This window comes from Felis catus, chromosome C2, assembly GCF_018350175.1.
Source record: "Felis catus isolate Fca126 chromosome C2, F.catus_Fca126_mat1.0, whole genome shotgun sequence".
Lineage (NCBI taxonomy): Eukaryota > Metazoa > Chordata > Mammalia > Carnivora > Felidae > Felis > Felis catus.
The window spans coordinates 75,073,084-75,089,179 of NC_058376.1; the positions used below are offsets into that span (position 1 = coordinate 75,073,084).

The 16,096-nt window shown below is 37.5% G+C and overlaps 1 long non-coding RNA gene across 1 annotated transcript; it reads right to left on the reverse strand.

Annotated features, from left to right (window-relative positions):
* Positions 1 to 258: 258 nt before the first annotated feature.
* LOC123379803 lies at positions 259 to 15,120 on the reverse strand. The gene is made up of 4 exons (XR_006584672.1): positions 13,832 to 15,120; positions 4,862 to 4,972; positions 1,509 to 1,789; positions 259 to 605 (listed from the first exon to the last, which is right to left on the reverse strand). It is a non-coding gene; the product is annotated as an uncharacterized LOC123379803 (long non-coding RNA).
* Between the last annotated feature and the right edge of the window lie 976 nt (positions 15,121 to 16,096).

Below are 16,096 nucleotides of genomic sequence, written 5' to 3' on the forward strand. Positions count from 1 at the left end.
ATTGAAACCAAGATTTTAACTCAGCTGATCTTATTTCTTTCTCTGCTCAAACTGATTCAATTGGACCATAGAACCAGTTGAACAGGTATCTTCTATCTTCTAGGCTGCTTAAAGCAGCCCTTTTTTCTTTTCTCCTCCACCTCCTCCTCTTCCTAACAAGTAACTAACCTTTACTCTTCCCAGGGCCATCTGAAGCACAGCTTCTTAATGTTAAACTTTGAGTAGGGATTCTCTGCAGCTTATTGCTATAAGAAGTCTTAAGGATCCTTCTGCTACTGATTCTCAATATCTGCCTTACTCAGCTAATACTGTCAGCTTGGAGGCCAGAGCCTAGGATTTTGCATATAAAGCACAGTGAGGTTATTTGCAGTAAATTGGCCCATGAGGGCCCAGGGACATGGACATACCTGAGAGTGCTCTGGCTTGTGGCATGGCAGCTGCAAAGCAGTCCCCTCCATGTGCACTTGAGTGACTGCGTAGTGCATGGCCCAGTGCTCTTTGCACTGATATTTAATGGTCTGTTATGAATATCCAGGTTAACCATTGTAGATAAATCACTGACTGGTTTGAAAGAGCACTGGTATCTCCAGAATGCCTGGAAACTACTGAAAAAAATACATAAACAAGTAGAAGCAAATTTAAGGGAAAGGAAATACAAAAAGAGCTTTGCTACCGAAGAAGCATCCATTTTTTAGAATTGTTTCTAACACAGATATGATCACGTCCCTCCCCTGATTAAACACTTCTCTACCACCTGCGAGATAAAGTGTAAATTCCCCAGCCCTTCACTTTGGCCTTGCTATTAGATCCCATTACAGCTTTCAGACTTCACCTCCCATTTCCAGCTCTCTTCCCCCGTCTCCTCCCCTGCCACCTCCAGTCCTACACCATATGTTCTAGGCTCCTTTGAACTACTTAAAATTCCCTGACCATGACAGATGTCATCTTGTCTCCATGTCCATTATGCCCTTTTGCCTCCTGTTTCAATGGAAAAAGCTCCTCATATTTCAAGGTCCAGTTCGAATATTACCATTCTGAAAATGAACAGCATTTCCCTCTCTTTTCATTCCACTTTATCGGTAACTTTCTAGAACAATGCTTGTCATAGTGCTTCTCTCTCTTCTATGGCCTCCTCAGTATCGAAACGGTTGATACTTTTGTGGCCTATTACTCACATTCCTGTCCCTAATGGCTGACTCAGGATTGCAGGTATTGGGTGGTTATATTTAATCATATGGGATTCATTGTTGCAGGAATGAAAAAGGGAATAAGCTCGCCGTTGCTTTATTCTCTGTCTCCCTACGATCACTTGGCACTTCGCACCTGGGAGTCATTTTGCTAATCACAAGTGCCAATTCATACTGCTCTGATACCATGTCCCTGTAAGACCACAGATAGGAATGAAAGGAAGGTGTACCTCGCTAACTCCTCGAGGGCAAATGAAGGATGTTCTATGGCTGCTTCTAACACAAAATTATAATCTGATAAAAACAGCTGCCCCGTCTCACCTGCTGTCACCTGTACTGCTTCAGAAGCCACTTGCAAACTCTGCTTTCTGACAACTCAGAAGCTGTTCAGCAGCCTCCCCGCTGATTTGCTTTCTGGCAGAGCTGAAAAGGCACTGGCTTGCAGTCAGAAGGCCTGAATTCTGGTCTTGGCTCTGCAGCTTGAAATCCATATGACTTAATGTAGGCCACTTAGAGCTGAGTGTTTCCTCGTGTGCAAAACAAGGAAAATGATCCTTTCCCCAGCCCTGCCGAACTTGCTGGATTCTTATGAAGCTCAGAGGCTGTAAAGAATTTGAAATCACTTTCCAAAATAGAAAATTCACCGGGGAGGATAGAGGGTAGTAATACAGCATTATTTATTCCTTAATCCTGGCTGTCTCAGGTTTTCTACAACTGTGTTTTCTTCCAGAAATTAAAATTAAATACAATGTCTAAAGTAGAGGAATCTCTTCAGGAAGATCAAATTAAATGCAATGCTTCAGACATAGTCTGTTTTCCAGATGAAAGACCAACCTCTACCGCCAGTAACCGGGGACATTTAGAAGCTAGTCCCCAAAGTGTATTGACCAGTTGCTACCATTGGTACCATTTATAAGTGAGACCACATGTCTGGACTCTGTTTATCCACATGAGGATTACTGAGCATTGACTATAGGCCAAATAGAAACCATGTTCTAGAAATGTCTGTGCACCTCTCAGAGAGGTGAGTAACTAACCTGCATGGACACTTCTGTTTATATCCCTGGATCAATGCAATGGCTCTATGTCAGACATAGAATAGGACACATAGTCTTATTCTGCTTAGATTAGGACTAGACATCTATTTTGACTCAAGACATTAAAAGCCACATGGGTTAAATGACAAAGAAAGCTGTAGTAGAGAATAACCGTGGCTAACATACCTAGAGGGCTCACCCTATACTAGGCACAGTCCTCAGGGATTGTCCTACATTCTCTTCACGCACAACAGTCCTTTGAGGCAAGTTCCCTTGATAGCCCTATTTTACAGTTGAGGAAAATTAACTCCCACATCTACCGAGCATAGACAGAGAATGCGAACCCAACTCTGCCTGACTCGACAGCCTGAGTGCTTGCTTAACTCTCAGTTGGGCCCTGGCCTGTGTGAGGTCTACCAGCAGCTAAAATTCCCAGAGGTTTATTGACAGAGTTATTTGGGTAAAAGAAACCTCAGCTGTACATTTATTCTGTATGGATGATTATCTATTTTTCAGATTGTCATACAGTGGTTAATTGCCTATCCAAAAACCTTTACTTCTTTCTCAGTAAAAGAATCCCACTCTTATTTGAACTGGAAATATGTCCATCTGAAACTTACATTTCCCAGCATCCCCTGATGCTATGTGTAGCTATGTAACTATGTTTTGAGCAATATGATGATAATGGAAGCATTACCCTATTATAATTTTGTGGTATTTCCAGAAAAGGGAGTTCACACCACTGGGAGGTGCACCTTTCTTTCATTTTGCTTTTTTTCTTTCTTTTATGTGTGTTTTGGACAAGGTTGGAGCTCCAGTAGTTGGATTGGATCACCAATGGCTTTGAGGATGAGAGCCATATGCAGAGAGAGAGAAGGTATCTGAGATCCTAATTATTTTTGGAACATTCATGTCAACACTGGACAACCTCCTCCACCTTCTTTTGCATTAGAAAAAAAACAAATCCCAAGTGTTTAAGTAGATATTATTTTGGTTTTCCTCTCATAAGCAGCCAAAACTAATCCTAACTGACATAAAGATTACTTGAATTTTTTTTTTTTGGTTTCATCTCTGTTTCACAGACATGTCACTCTAGATTAGTGTCCCAACTACAGAAAGTTGTGTCATTAATTACATTCACTTTGTTTTATTTTTAATAAAACTCAGAAAAATAAATTTTAAGTAGAAAAAATGTTGAGTTTATTGATTAAAATGAAATCTGGAGATTTCAGAGTTTTTTTCTAGCTTTAATTAAAATAAACTAGCCAAGAGCATTTGGATTTGAATTGAACAAAAAGAAAGGGAAGCAACCTTTTTTTTTCATCTTTATTGCTCTCCAAGATAGGCACATGGTGGGAGATTTGTGTTATTGTAATAAATTACCTGAATCACCCTTGCCGAGCCTGATTGTGTAGATTGATTACTGAAACCAAAATGTCCAACTGGAATTTGTCTGGGCTTGGAATAAATCAATACCTTTCTAAAACCCCAGTATATTTCTTAAACACCTTCAACTTTTGTATGTTATAGAACATTGCAAAATATAGTTGACCTTTGAACTGCTTGGGTGCACATATATATGGAGTTTTTTTTTATAAATATAGTACTATAAATGTATTTTGTCTTCTGTATGATTTTCTTACAACATTTTCTTTTCTCTGGTTTACTTTATTGTAAGAATATAGTATCTAATACATATAACATACAAAATATGCATTAATTGACTGCTTATGTTATCAGTCAACTTCTAGTCAACAATGAGGCTATTAGTAGTTAAATTCTGAGGGCGTCAAAAGTTATATGCATGGGAGGTTGGTGACCCTACCCCCTAATTGTTTAAGGATCAACCGTATATTCATTAAAAAGTGCTCTGAGAAGGTAGACTTCTGGTGTGACAACATGAGTAGCTATAGCGATACACTTCCCAGTGAAATTTGTAAACATTATTAAAAAACAAAAAAACTAAAGCTTCTGTAAGTGATTTTAAGGAAAAACAAGAAATGAAGAACTATCTATTCAAGAATATTTATGAAAATTCAGTAACAAAGGTGAGAGTCTGTGGTATTTGAATCACATTTAGGCAGATTGCTTCTTGCCACAAATTCCAATTCTGTTTTTAAATTTCTAAATTCTATTCACCTTTGGCCTATTTCATTTCCTTCCTTTGACTTGGATACAAGAATCTTAGAGCTTAATAAATGTAATGTTCAAATGTAGTAAGCCCCTTTGAGGTAAACTTCTGAGTATCATGACCAACTGTGGTAAGCAACTAAACAGTAACAACCATCATCCCCATCAGTACATCGTCATTGTCACCTCCACCACCACTCATGTTCTTGATGCCTCATCTTTGCCTTCTTATATCTAGTACTTTCTGGTATTTTAATCTGAATTTATTTTTAGCTCCTCCATGGTATTTGTGTTTGCATATTCATCCATGTGAGTGCTTATGGTTATCTTTCTGTGTGTGTGTGTGTGTGTGTGTGTGTGTGTGTGTGTAAACTTAAAGCTTCCTAAATTCTTTAAAGAAGTAGTTAAATACGGTTAAATAACATCACTGTGGAATACTACAGAGGCCTGTGATTAATTACCAAAAGTTATAATAACTTTACTTAAGGAGCTCACATGTGTTCTTACCCCTTATAGCTGTCAAGTGTAATAGCTGCAAATATCCCCCTTTCTGTTCCTTTTATTCCCAGATGATTATGTTAGGTGTATCTATTAGGCCTTGGAGTGATTTCCAATTTCCTGTTAAAAGGAGAAAAGTAGATAAGAGGAAAGTTTATAGCCATACAGTCTTACCTCAAAAAAGCAAGAAAAAGGCTCAAAAACCTAATCTTACACTAAAAGGAGCTAGAAAAAGAAAACAAATGAAGCCTAAGCCAGCAGAAGGAAGGAAATAATAAAGATTGGAGCAGAAATAAATGATACAGAAACTAAATAAACAATAGAAGAAATCAATGAAACTAGGAACTGGCTTTTTGAAAAAAATCTATAAAATTGATAAACCTTTAGCCAAACTTATCAAAAAAAAAAAGCACTCAAATAAATAAAATCACAAATGAGAGGGGACAAACAACCAATACTACAGAAATACAAACAAGTATAAGAGAATATTATGAAAAACTATATGCCAACAAATTGGACACCCAGAAGAAATGGATAAATTCCTAGAGACATATAAACTACCAAAACTGAAACAGGAAGAAATAGAAAATTTTAAGAGACTGATAACCAGCAAAGGAACTGAAACAACATTAAAAAAAAAAAAATCTCCCAACAAACAAAATTCCAGGGCCAGATGGATTCACAGGCAAATTCTACCAGACATTTAAAGAAGAGTTAATATCTATTCTTCTCCAGCTATTCCAAAAAAAAAAAAAAAAAAAGAAAATAGAAAAGTAAAGAAAACTTCCAAATTCATTCTATGAGGCCAGCATAAAGACCAGATAAAGACCACTAAAAGAGAGATCTATAGGCCAACATCCTTGATGAGCATAGATGCAAAAATCTTCAACAAAATACTAGCAAACTGGATCCAACGATACATTAAAAAAATCATTTATCATGATCTCACAGGATTTATACCTGGGCTGCAAGAGTGGTTCAATATTTGCAAACAATCAATGCGATACATCACATCAATAAGAGAAAGGATAAGAACCATATTATCATTTCAATACATGCAGAAAAAGCATTTGATAAAGTACAACATCCATTCACAATAAAAACCCTCAACAAAGTAGGTTTAGAGGGAACATACCTGAATATAATAAAGGCCATATATGAAAAACCCACAGCTCACATCATCATTAATGGGGAAAAACTGAGAGCTTTTCCCCTAAGGTAAGGAACAAGATGTTCCTCTCAACAAGTGCAACAAGATGTGCATTCTCACCACTTTTATTCAACATAGCACTGGAAGTTCTAGCCACAGCAATCAGACAACAAAAAGAAATAAAAGGCATCAAAATCAGTAAGGAAGAAGAAAAACTTTACTATTTACAGATGACTTGATACTATATATGGAAAACCCAAAAGACTCCACCAAAAAACTGCTAGAGATGATCAACAAATTCACTGAAGTCATGGGATGCAAAATCAATGTATAGAAATATGTTGCATGTTTATACCCTGATAATGAAGCAGCAGAAAGAGAAATTAAGAAAACAATCCCATTTACAACGTGCCCAAAATAAGATACGTGGGAATAAACCTAACCAAAGAGATAAAAGATCTATACTCTAAAAACTATAAAACACTGATGAAATAAATTGAACATGGCACAAAGAAATGGAAAGACATTTAATGCTTATGGATTAGAAGAACAGATATTGTTAAAATGTGTATACTACCCAAAGCAATCTACACATTTAATGCAATCCCTATCAAAATGCCAACATCATTTTTTTCACAGAACTAGAACAAACAATTCTAAAGTTTGTATGGAATCACAAAGACCCCAAATAGCCAAAGCAATCTTGAAAAAGAAAAGTGAAGTTGGAGGCATCACAATTCCAGGCTTTAAGTTATATTACAAAGCTGTAGTAATCAAAAGAAGTTGATACTGGCAAAAAAACAAAACAAAAACAAAAACAAAAAACAAAAAACACATATATCAATGGAACAGAACAGAAAACTCAGAAATAAACCCACAACAATACAGTCAATTAATCTTCAAGAAAGCAGGGAAATGTATCCAATGGCAAAAGGCAATCTCTTTAACCAATGATGTAGGGAAAATTTGATGGCTACATGGAAAAGAAAGAACCTGGACCACTTTCTTACACCAAAATAATTTCAAAATGGATCAAGGACCTAAATGTGAGACCTAAAACCATAAAAAATCCAAAAGAAAACACAAGAAGTAATTTCTTTGACATAGGCCATAGCAACTTCTTTCTAGATACATCTCCTGAGGCAAGGGAAACAAAAGCAAAAATGAACTATTTGGGACTACATCAAAATAAAAAACTTCTGCACAGTGAAGGAAACAATCAACAAAGCTAAAACACAATCTGCAGAATGAGAGAATATATTTGCCAAAGACACATGTGATAAAGACTTAGTATCCAAAATATATAAAGACTTACACAACTCCACACCAAAAAAACAAATCATCCAATTAAAAATGGACAGAAGACATGAATAGACATGTCTCTGCAGAAGACATAAAGATGGCCAACAGACACATGAAAAGATGCTCATCACTCATCATCAGGGAAATGCAAATCAAAACTACAATGAGATACCACCTCACATACCTATCAGTATGGCTAAAATCAACAACACGAAGAACAATAGGTGTTGGCGAAGATGTGGAGGAAAAAGGAACCCTCATGCACTGTTGATGGCAATGCAAACTGACACAACCACTGTGAAAAACAGTATGGAATTTCCTCAAAAAGTTAAAAATAGAATTACTCTAGGCTCTAGCAATCGCACTACTAGGTATTTACACAAATAATACGAAAACACAAATTCAAAGGGATACATGCACCCCTAAGTTTATAGCAGTGTTATTTACAATAGCCAAGATATGGAAGGAGCCCAAGTGTCCATTGACTGGTGAATTGGTAAATTAGATGTGGTGTGTATATACAGTGGAATATTACTCAGCCACAAAAAAGAGTGAAATCTTGCCATTTTCAACGACATAGATGGAACTTGAGAGTATAATGCTAAGTGAACAAGTATTCAGGGAGAGGAAAATACTATATGATTTCACTCTTGTGAAATTTAATAAACAGAACAAGCAAAGGGAAGAGAAAGAAAAAGAGAGAGAGAGAAATCAAGAAACAGACTAATACAGAGAACAAACTGATGGTAACCAGAGGGGAGGTGGGTAGAAAAATGAATGAAAATAGGTGATGGGGATTAAGGAGTGCACTTGCTGGAATGAGCCCAGGTAATGAATGGAAGTGTTCAATCACCATATTGTTCAAATGAAACTAATATAAAACTGTATGTTAACCAACTGGAATTAAAAAAAAAAAAAGATAAAAAAGGAGAAAAGTAGACAATTAATTTGCCCCTTATTAGATATGTGAAATTTAGGTGAGTTAGGATTGTCCACTTTGGAATATGGCACCAAAGTACATATGCATGTGTATGTGTATGTGTATGTGTATGTGTATGTGTATGTGTATGTATATTCTGGGCCTTCCTTACCTAGTGGCTTTTATATATACATATATATATATTTATTTATATAAATAAATGTATATAATAAGTGTTTATATAAATAAATATATAAATTTATATATGTTATATTATAAATATACATATTTATAAATATACATAACTCAGTTAAGTATGACTAATTTCACATTGAACTAATCATTAAAGCAAAGCTCATTAAAATCGTGATGTAAAAAATGTTTTATTTTGATTGCTTTTGAACAGTAGGAAAAATTAAATTTATTCATTAAATACTCAAAAGAGTAGGTGGTATGAACATTTTCCTGAAGAAACTCAACCAACCTTAATACGCCAAAATAAATGCCTCTACTTAATAAATACCAGTATCTTTTATAGGAAGGTTAAAAAGGAAAGCATTCCATTTTAAAGAGTAATGGATGTTGCATTTTACTAAACTAAAATAGTGTACTAATGAGTAATAATTCACATTATTATTCTGTTAGTTGTAACTGAAGAATAATAACAAAGAAGTACCTTACATAAAAAAAGTAGTTTTTACTTCTTTGATTCCCAAATAGTAATATTTTTACTTTCAATTATATTGTAAGAAGAAATAGAGAAGACATTGTTCTATCCTATTTAGATTTAGAAATATGAAGCTAGAGGGGCACCTGAGTGGCTCAGTGGGTTGAGCGGCTGACTTCAGCTCAGGTCATGATCAGGAGGTTAGTGAATTTGAATCCCATGTAGGGCTCTGTGCTGACAGCTCAGAGCCTGGAGCCTGCTTTGGATTCTGTGTCTCCCTCTCTCTCTGACCCTCTGCCACTCGAGCTCTGTCTCTGTCTCTCTCTCTCTCTCTCTCTCTCTCTCAAAAATAAATGTTAAAAAAAAAATTAAAGAAAGGAAGAGAAAAAAGAAATATGAACTAGAAGTTATGTACCTTTAACTTTAAAAGTTAAAGTGCTGTATGTACTATGAATCATCCAGGTGTTGTTTCATTATGATTTGCTACTTTTCTTGAACAAATCAATTAAATGTTTGGAACCCTGGATTTTTATTTGAAAGACTGAGACTAAACATGTTGAACAAACTCTCCAAATTGTTTTTAAAATGTTGCAGCAATTCTAAATGGCTTCTTTTTGAGTTAGAAGGAAAAATAATGTTTGTTTTTTTTTAATTTGACCTTAACCACTTCTATGTCCTAGGGAAATTGCAGAATTTAACTGAGAGGAATAAATCACTTTTTCATATGGAAAACACATTAATGGATCTTTAGTTACAAAAGGAGGCCCCAGGCTAGACTTGGGACAAAAAGGCAGTAAATTACCCTGCATAATAAAGTAAAAGCAAGGGTTTTCTACTGGTGGTGGTAGAATAGGGTGGGGCTGGTACTGGAGGAAAGTAATCCCCTGATGAAAGGCACAGCTGAAGAATTTTAGAATGACAATGACCAATAGTCAAATTTAGGCAGGATTTATTCTAGCCAAACCTTCAATGGAAGTTGGTTATGGGGAGAATATTCCATTTGTTGTTCTTTGGGGAGCAAATGAGATGGGACTAGGTCATGTTTTGGGAACAAAGGAAGCCACAGAGGGCTGGAGAATATGGAAGGAAACATTTAAGGTATAGAAAATCGAACGGGAGCAAGAGTTTAGAGTGGTGGATAACAGACAAGCCCCAGGAATCCTTTGCAGGACTTCTTGCAATCACATGAGATTGTGCCAACTATTTTTTTTTTTTTTTTGAAGGGATGAGGAGAAAATAATACTAATGAATACTAATGAATAACACTAATAATACTAGTGAATACTAATGAATAATACTAATGGATAGCAACAAAAGCTACAATGACTGAGTGCTTGAAATACGGCAGATACCCTTCTAAGTTCTTTTCAAATATAATCTGATTACATTCTTCAGCAACCCTGTGGAGATTGGTAATTATCCCCTTTTACAGAGGAATAAATTGTGCACATAGATGTATGGGGAGACAACTCTCCATGGGTCTCTCGTGTTCCTGTACATCTTGTGAACAGAGGAAGTGGCTGCCATTTTTCCAGACTGTCTTTTATTTTATTTTATTTTTTTTTTTCAACGTTTATTTATTTTTGGGACAGAGAGAGACAGAGCATGAACGGGGGAGGGGCAGAGAGAGAGGGAGACACAGAATCGGAAACAGACTTCAGGCTCTGAGCCATCAGCCCAGAGCCTGACGCGGGGCTCGAACTCCCGGACCGGGAGATCGTGACCTGGCTGAAGTCGGATGCTTAACCAACTGCGCCACCCAAGCGCCCCCAGACTGTCTTTTAAAGTACGTTTGTATAGCAAACAGGCTTGGAAAATAGGGATAGTGTCTCCCTCAAGTGCAAAGGCAGGTTTGTTTTCGCCCAGTTTAACATAGGTAACTCCCCTTTCAGGGCAAAGGCTAGGCAGGCTTATTGCCCCTTATAAAACATTTGGGTTTTCTACACTCAAGCTTGCTCTCCTGTAACAACCCATAGCACATGCAAGCATCTCTTATACTCTTTGCATCACCCCATAAGGACTGGGTCTCAGGACCTGGCACAAAAGCTGAGGCTCTGGCTACTGCTATTGCTGAGAGTAATGAAGTCCTTTGTCTCTGACTCATGAGTCTCATGTGTTCTACTAGAATCCAAGAAATGGTCCCAGGCTAACTGGTTAGCTTGCAAGTAGGTAAATTCTCAGGCTCCTCATAATTCTAATAAGAGGTTAACAGCATATCCAAGGCCTCTCAGCTAAAAAGTAGGGGAGCCACAAAGGGGTCCCGCCCAGGGAGTTCTATTCCCTAGTATGTGCTTTCTCCCACCATGCTGTAGTAAAGAAATGGCTGGCCCAAATGGCCAGAAGAGAGAAGGATACAACTCAAATATGTGTTATATAAGAGTTCATAAAATACATATGTATCCTTAATAAGTCAATCCAGCTTTGTATGTACAGGTTGCTTCCATTGTGATTATGGTCAAATTCAGAATGAACAAGATGTATACAAAATCATTGGCACAATTGAAATGTCAGACAGAAATGCTCCCCATCCTGTTCTAATTCTTACAAACTTCCAATTCTCTACTTTCATAATTCTTCAAAGAGATAATTTAGAATACTGTACTTTGCATGAAGCCATTCTTATTCTTCTGTAAAAAATGATGTTACGTTTCTCTGAAGTGAGAGGAGAATTTTGCATTTCTTTCTAGAATCAATATGGCAGAGTGCTGAAGAGCAGGGGCTCTGGAGCCAGACTGCCTTGATCCTAATCTTGGCTCTGCCACTTCTTAGCTATATAACCTTAGGCGATTCACTTAAACCGGTCAGCCTCAGATTCTTCACCAGTAAAACGGTGATAATCTTGACAACTCACAATTACAGTCATGATAAAGTGAATACATCTCTGTGTTAGTACATCCCCAAAGTTTTGGAAGAAGAACACAGATTTTCTGTGAAGACACTTTGTCTTCTTTTTTTGGCTTTTGCCACCCATAATATAAAGGCCCTGTGTTATGAAACCAAATGAGTTCACCTACTTAAAGCACTCTGAATGTTACCTGACACATCATTAAGTTCTCACAAAGTGTCTGCTATCATTATCTATCTCTTATGGATCTTTTTAATTCTCCCTGGCTTTACGGCTATTTGTGTGTGTTACTTGAGTGTCTTAGGCTCAACATCCAGTAATTATCAAGGTAGTCTCATTTATTCTACCAAATGTCAATGACTCTGACCCTCTCCTTTGTTTTAGAAACACAACAGGAAAATCACAGTCAATTGCCCTCAAGGCTGTTGTCATGTTTCCATAATCAGGTCTTGATTAGAAATCATCCCCTTAACCAGCCTGAGCCCAATAGTTCTTCAGTGGTGTCACTTGGAGTTGGAACGCTGCTCCTACCAACACCACTGCCATCACATGGGACCTGGCAGAGTTGGGAAACTACCATATCCAAGATGGTGGAATGGGAAGAGCTCAGCCATAGAGATCCCTGTTATCACTTTTAGGAAGGGAAAAGGACACTTTTCTGTGATTTTTGGGCACAGGAGAGACCCTTAACAAGTTGACTTGCATGCCTCAGGTACTGCAGACTTCAGGGAAGCAGTAACTCTTTCCCCTGTGCATATGTATAATGTTAGCAAAACTAGAATAAGATCAGTTCTGTTCATACCAACATAGTCCTCAGGAATGCCAGTCTCTTTGGACTCTGTTGCTAAGTCTGCTTTCCTGTGATACACTCTTTTTTCCTTTATGTTAAGTTTATTTTCCCCCCAATGGTGCATCTTGTTTCTCTACTATGCAGTGTCAGACATATATTTCTGAACACAAATGGTAGATGGGGTTCAAGGTTTTTTCCCAAAGAAGCTATCAGCCTTTCTGTAAATCAGTGGATAATAAATGGGTACTTTTAGAAAAGCTGAAATTAAAAAGACTCGCCATACCAAGTGTTGACAAGGATGTGGAGCAACTGGAACTCTCATACATTGCTGGTGAAAACGCAAAATGGCAGAGACATTCTGGAAAACGGTTTGGCAGTTTCTTAAACAATTAAACATCCACCTACATTATGACCCAGTCATTCCACTTCTTCATATAAATGAAAGCGTATGTCCACATAAATAAAGACTTACACATGAATAGTCACAGTTTTATTTTTAATAGCCCCAAACTGGAAACTACCCAAATTTCTAACAACAGATGAATGCATAAACGAATTGTGGTAGATATAGATATAGATATAGATAGATATGCAGATATGTAGACATAGAATCATTGCATTGAATAATTATATAATATTACATATAATAATATAAATATACATATTCAGTAGAATGTTACTTAGTGATATTACTTAGTTGATACACACAACAATATAGGTGGATCTCAAAAAAAATTATGCTGAATGACAATAGCCAAAGAAAAAAAATAATCTGATGATTCCATTTTAAATGGAATCTATCTATAAAATCATAGAAAATGCACCTTAATCTATAGCTATGACAGGAAGCAGTCAAGGTTTTCCTGGGTTTGGGGAATGGGGTCAAGGAGTGACAAGAGGGAGGGATTAAAAAAGGCATTAGCGAGTTTACGAAGTTATGAATATGTTCTTCCTCTTGAATATGGTGATGTTTTCATGGATGCCTACACATGTGAAAATGTATCAAATTGTTTCCTGTAAAGATATATAAAGCTATTTTTTAAAGGGATACATAGGGAAAACATGCCAGCTAACCTTTTCCTACAGAAACATCAGAGTTTTCTCTCCTCCTACAGAATCAAAACCATGTTTTAATATCCTTTACTTGATTCTTCTTAGCAGACCAGAAGCTAGCTCATTGAAGGGAGACATGGCCTTATTTACTTTTGTGTTCCTTATAAACCTTAGCACAATATCTTGCAAACATCACAGGTATATACATATAAAATGAATGAAGAATGAAATAACTAGGTGAATAATTACCAACCTTAACAGTCTTCACACAACTGTCATTTATGTGTAGCTCTGTAATTACTATATCCCTCTCTCCATGATAAATTTCTTCTTTTGACAAGGCAATACTTCTCATTCCAGATTATCAGCCAACAAATCTTTGCTTGGGGAAGATCTGCAAGTATAAAGGATGCAATTCATAACAGAATTAAGGAGCACTCTTTGCTTCTCTTCAAACAGAGCACTGAGGTTGCCTCTTACGTGTCTTTTCAGCAGTGTTAAAATTTAGAATTGTAGTTAATACCTAATGGATTCAGTTGATAAAATGTCTACCAACATTCAGGAATCTGAATATGACTGGAAAAGTGTTTGTAAACAAGAGAAAGGCCCTGGACCAGGAGATGTGAGGTGGGGGTTCTAATCCCGAATCCCATACTTACTAGCTGTTTGAACCTGGATAAATAGTTTCACCATTCTTGTGCTTAGTTTTCCAGTCCTACAAGAGGATGAAGTAAAATTGCTCATGGAGCTTTCCTATGCCAACATCCTGTGATTTTGTGAGCCAGGAAGGATCTATTTAGATTGGACCAAGGTTTCCATGAATTCTTTTGGGGAGGGGACAAAATGAGGTGGGCAGTTGAGGGATGATGTACATACAGGAGGAGAGGCTTAAATTTGTGAAAATTTTTCTCCTCTTAGAAAACTCTTGCACTGGGTGGGGCATTCAGGGCCCAATTCTTTGTCACTGAACTGTCTACTTGCAGTCTACCTCTCGTATTGTAATATACGTCCCCCAGAGAACATATAACTCTAGTTTTGTTTTCCATGTATTAGCTGTGGATAAATTGTGTAGTAAGAACTTTAAAATAGCATGGCAGTCTTGTTCAGAAGGAAGTATGAGCCATGCATTTGGCAACTTTTCTGTGCACGTTTCGGGTCCAGGGATACCAAGCAAAGCCCTGGCATATCTATGTTCAATCACTGTCAGAGACTGGAATTGCATTTTCTGCCCCTGATTCTACCTGGCAAGAGTCCTCTTTGTGCCATTGCCTGATGGGATGCAGTCTCCAGAAGAGTGATTGATTGCCAGGTGCAGGCATGATTAAGCCAGCACAACTGTGGATCGCCCCATCCCCACAGTGGAAGAAGAACAGAATGCATTTTCCGCGAGGACACGGTGGCTTTCTTTTGCTCTGTAGCTCATTGCATAAATACACTGGAGTTGAAAATAAATAACAGTCTATGTATATACTGAGTAAACTGGATTCCTTCATGGAAGCAGAAAATGGGGAAAATAGATCAGTTACTATTAGGACTCAGAGTCAAATCCCAATTGTAAGAAAATAAAGCATGATGCTCACTTAAAAAGAGTGCTTTACTAGTGGTGTCTTTCCTATGCTGTGCTTAGTTGCCCAAATAAATGTGATGTGTTGATCTCAGTTTATCCCAAACTTTTGTTCTTGCCTTAAAATGTACTTGTGTTTGGGGAAGAAAATAAAAATAAAAGCAAAGCCATCTCTGCAAGTTTTGAAAAATATTCTAAGTATTTGGTGAAAACTTGAAGAAGGAAAAAAGTAGGATTGAATGGGACACATGGAGCAAAACTTGCTAAAATTTTCTTGACCCATCTGTTCCTCAAAGTTCCACTTGCCTTCTTCCCAAGGGAGACAATTCAAAGTCCCATCTTACCATCTCCAAGGTCAGGATCCCTTAGTGATACGTGGTGCTCTCCAGCCATTCTGGATATGGCACCTTGTGGTTGGGTGACGAATTCCTACCACCATATAGGCTTGGACAGGAAGGCCTGGGCAGGACATCCTAATACAAGTTCCCCTTTGGGATAAAGAAATATGGCTGACTCCACAGGCAGTGGTCTGTGGCCAGGATGAGATACTGATTGAATGGGTCTTATAAAGAACTCTTGTTCTCTCGTGGAGGAAATTCTTAATAAACCTTGGACCTGCTTTCTGGGAAGAACTCCCTAACATATTGTTTTCCATGCCCCTGGCTTTGCTGTCTGGAAAGTTGGAGGCTCAAAGAGTTCTAGCCAAAGAGTTTTTAAAGCTAGGCTTATCATTTCTCTCTCTCTCTCTTTTTTGTGATGTTTAGTTGTTTATTTTGAGAGGGAGTGTGTGTGCAACTGAACAGGGGAGGGGCAGATAAAGAGGGAGAGAGAGAATCCCAAGCAGGTTCCATGCTGTCAGCAAGGAGTCTGATGTGGGGCTCGATCTCATGAACCCATAAGATCATGACCTGAGCCAAAATCAAGAGTCAAACGCTCAACTGACTGAGCCAGCCA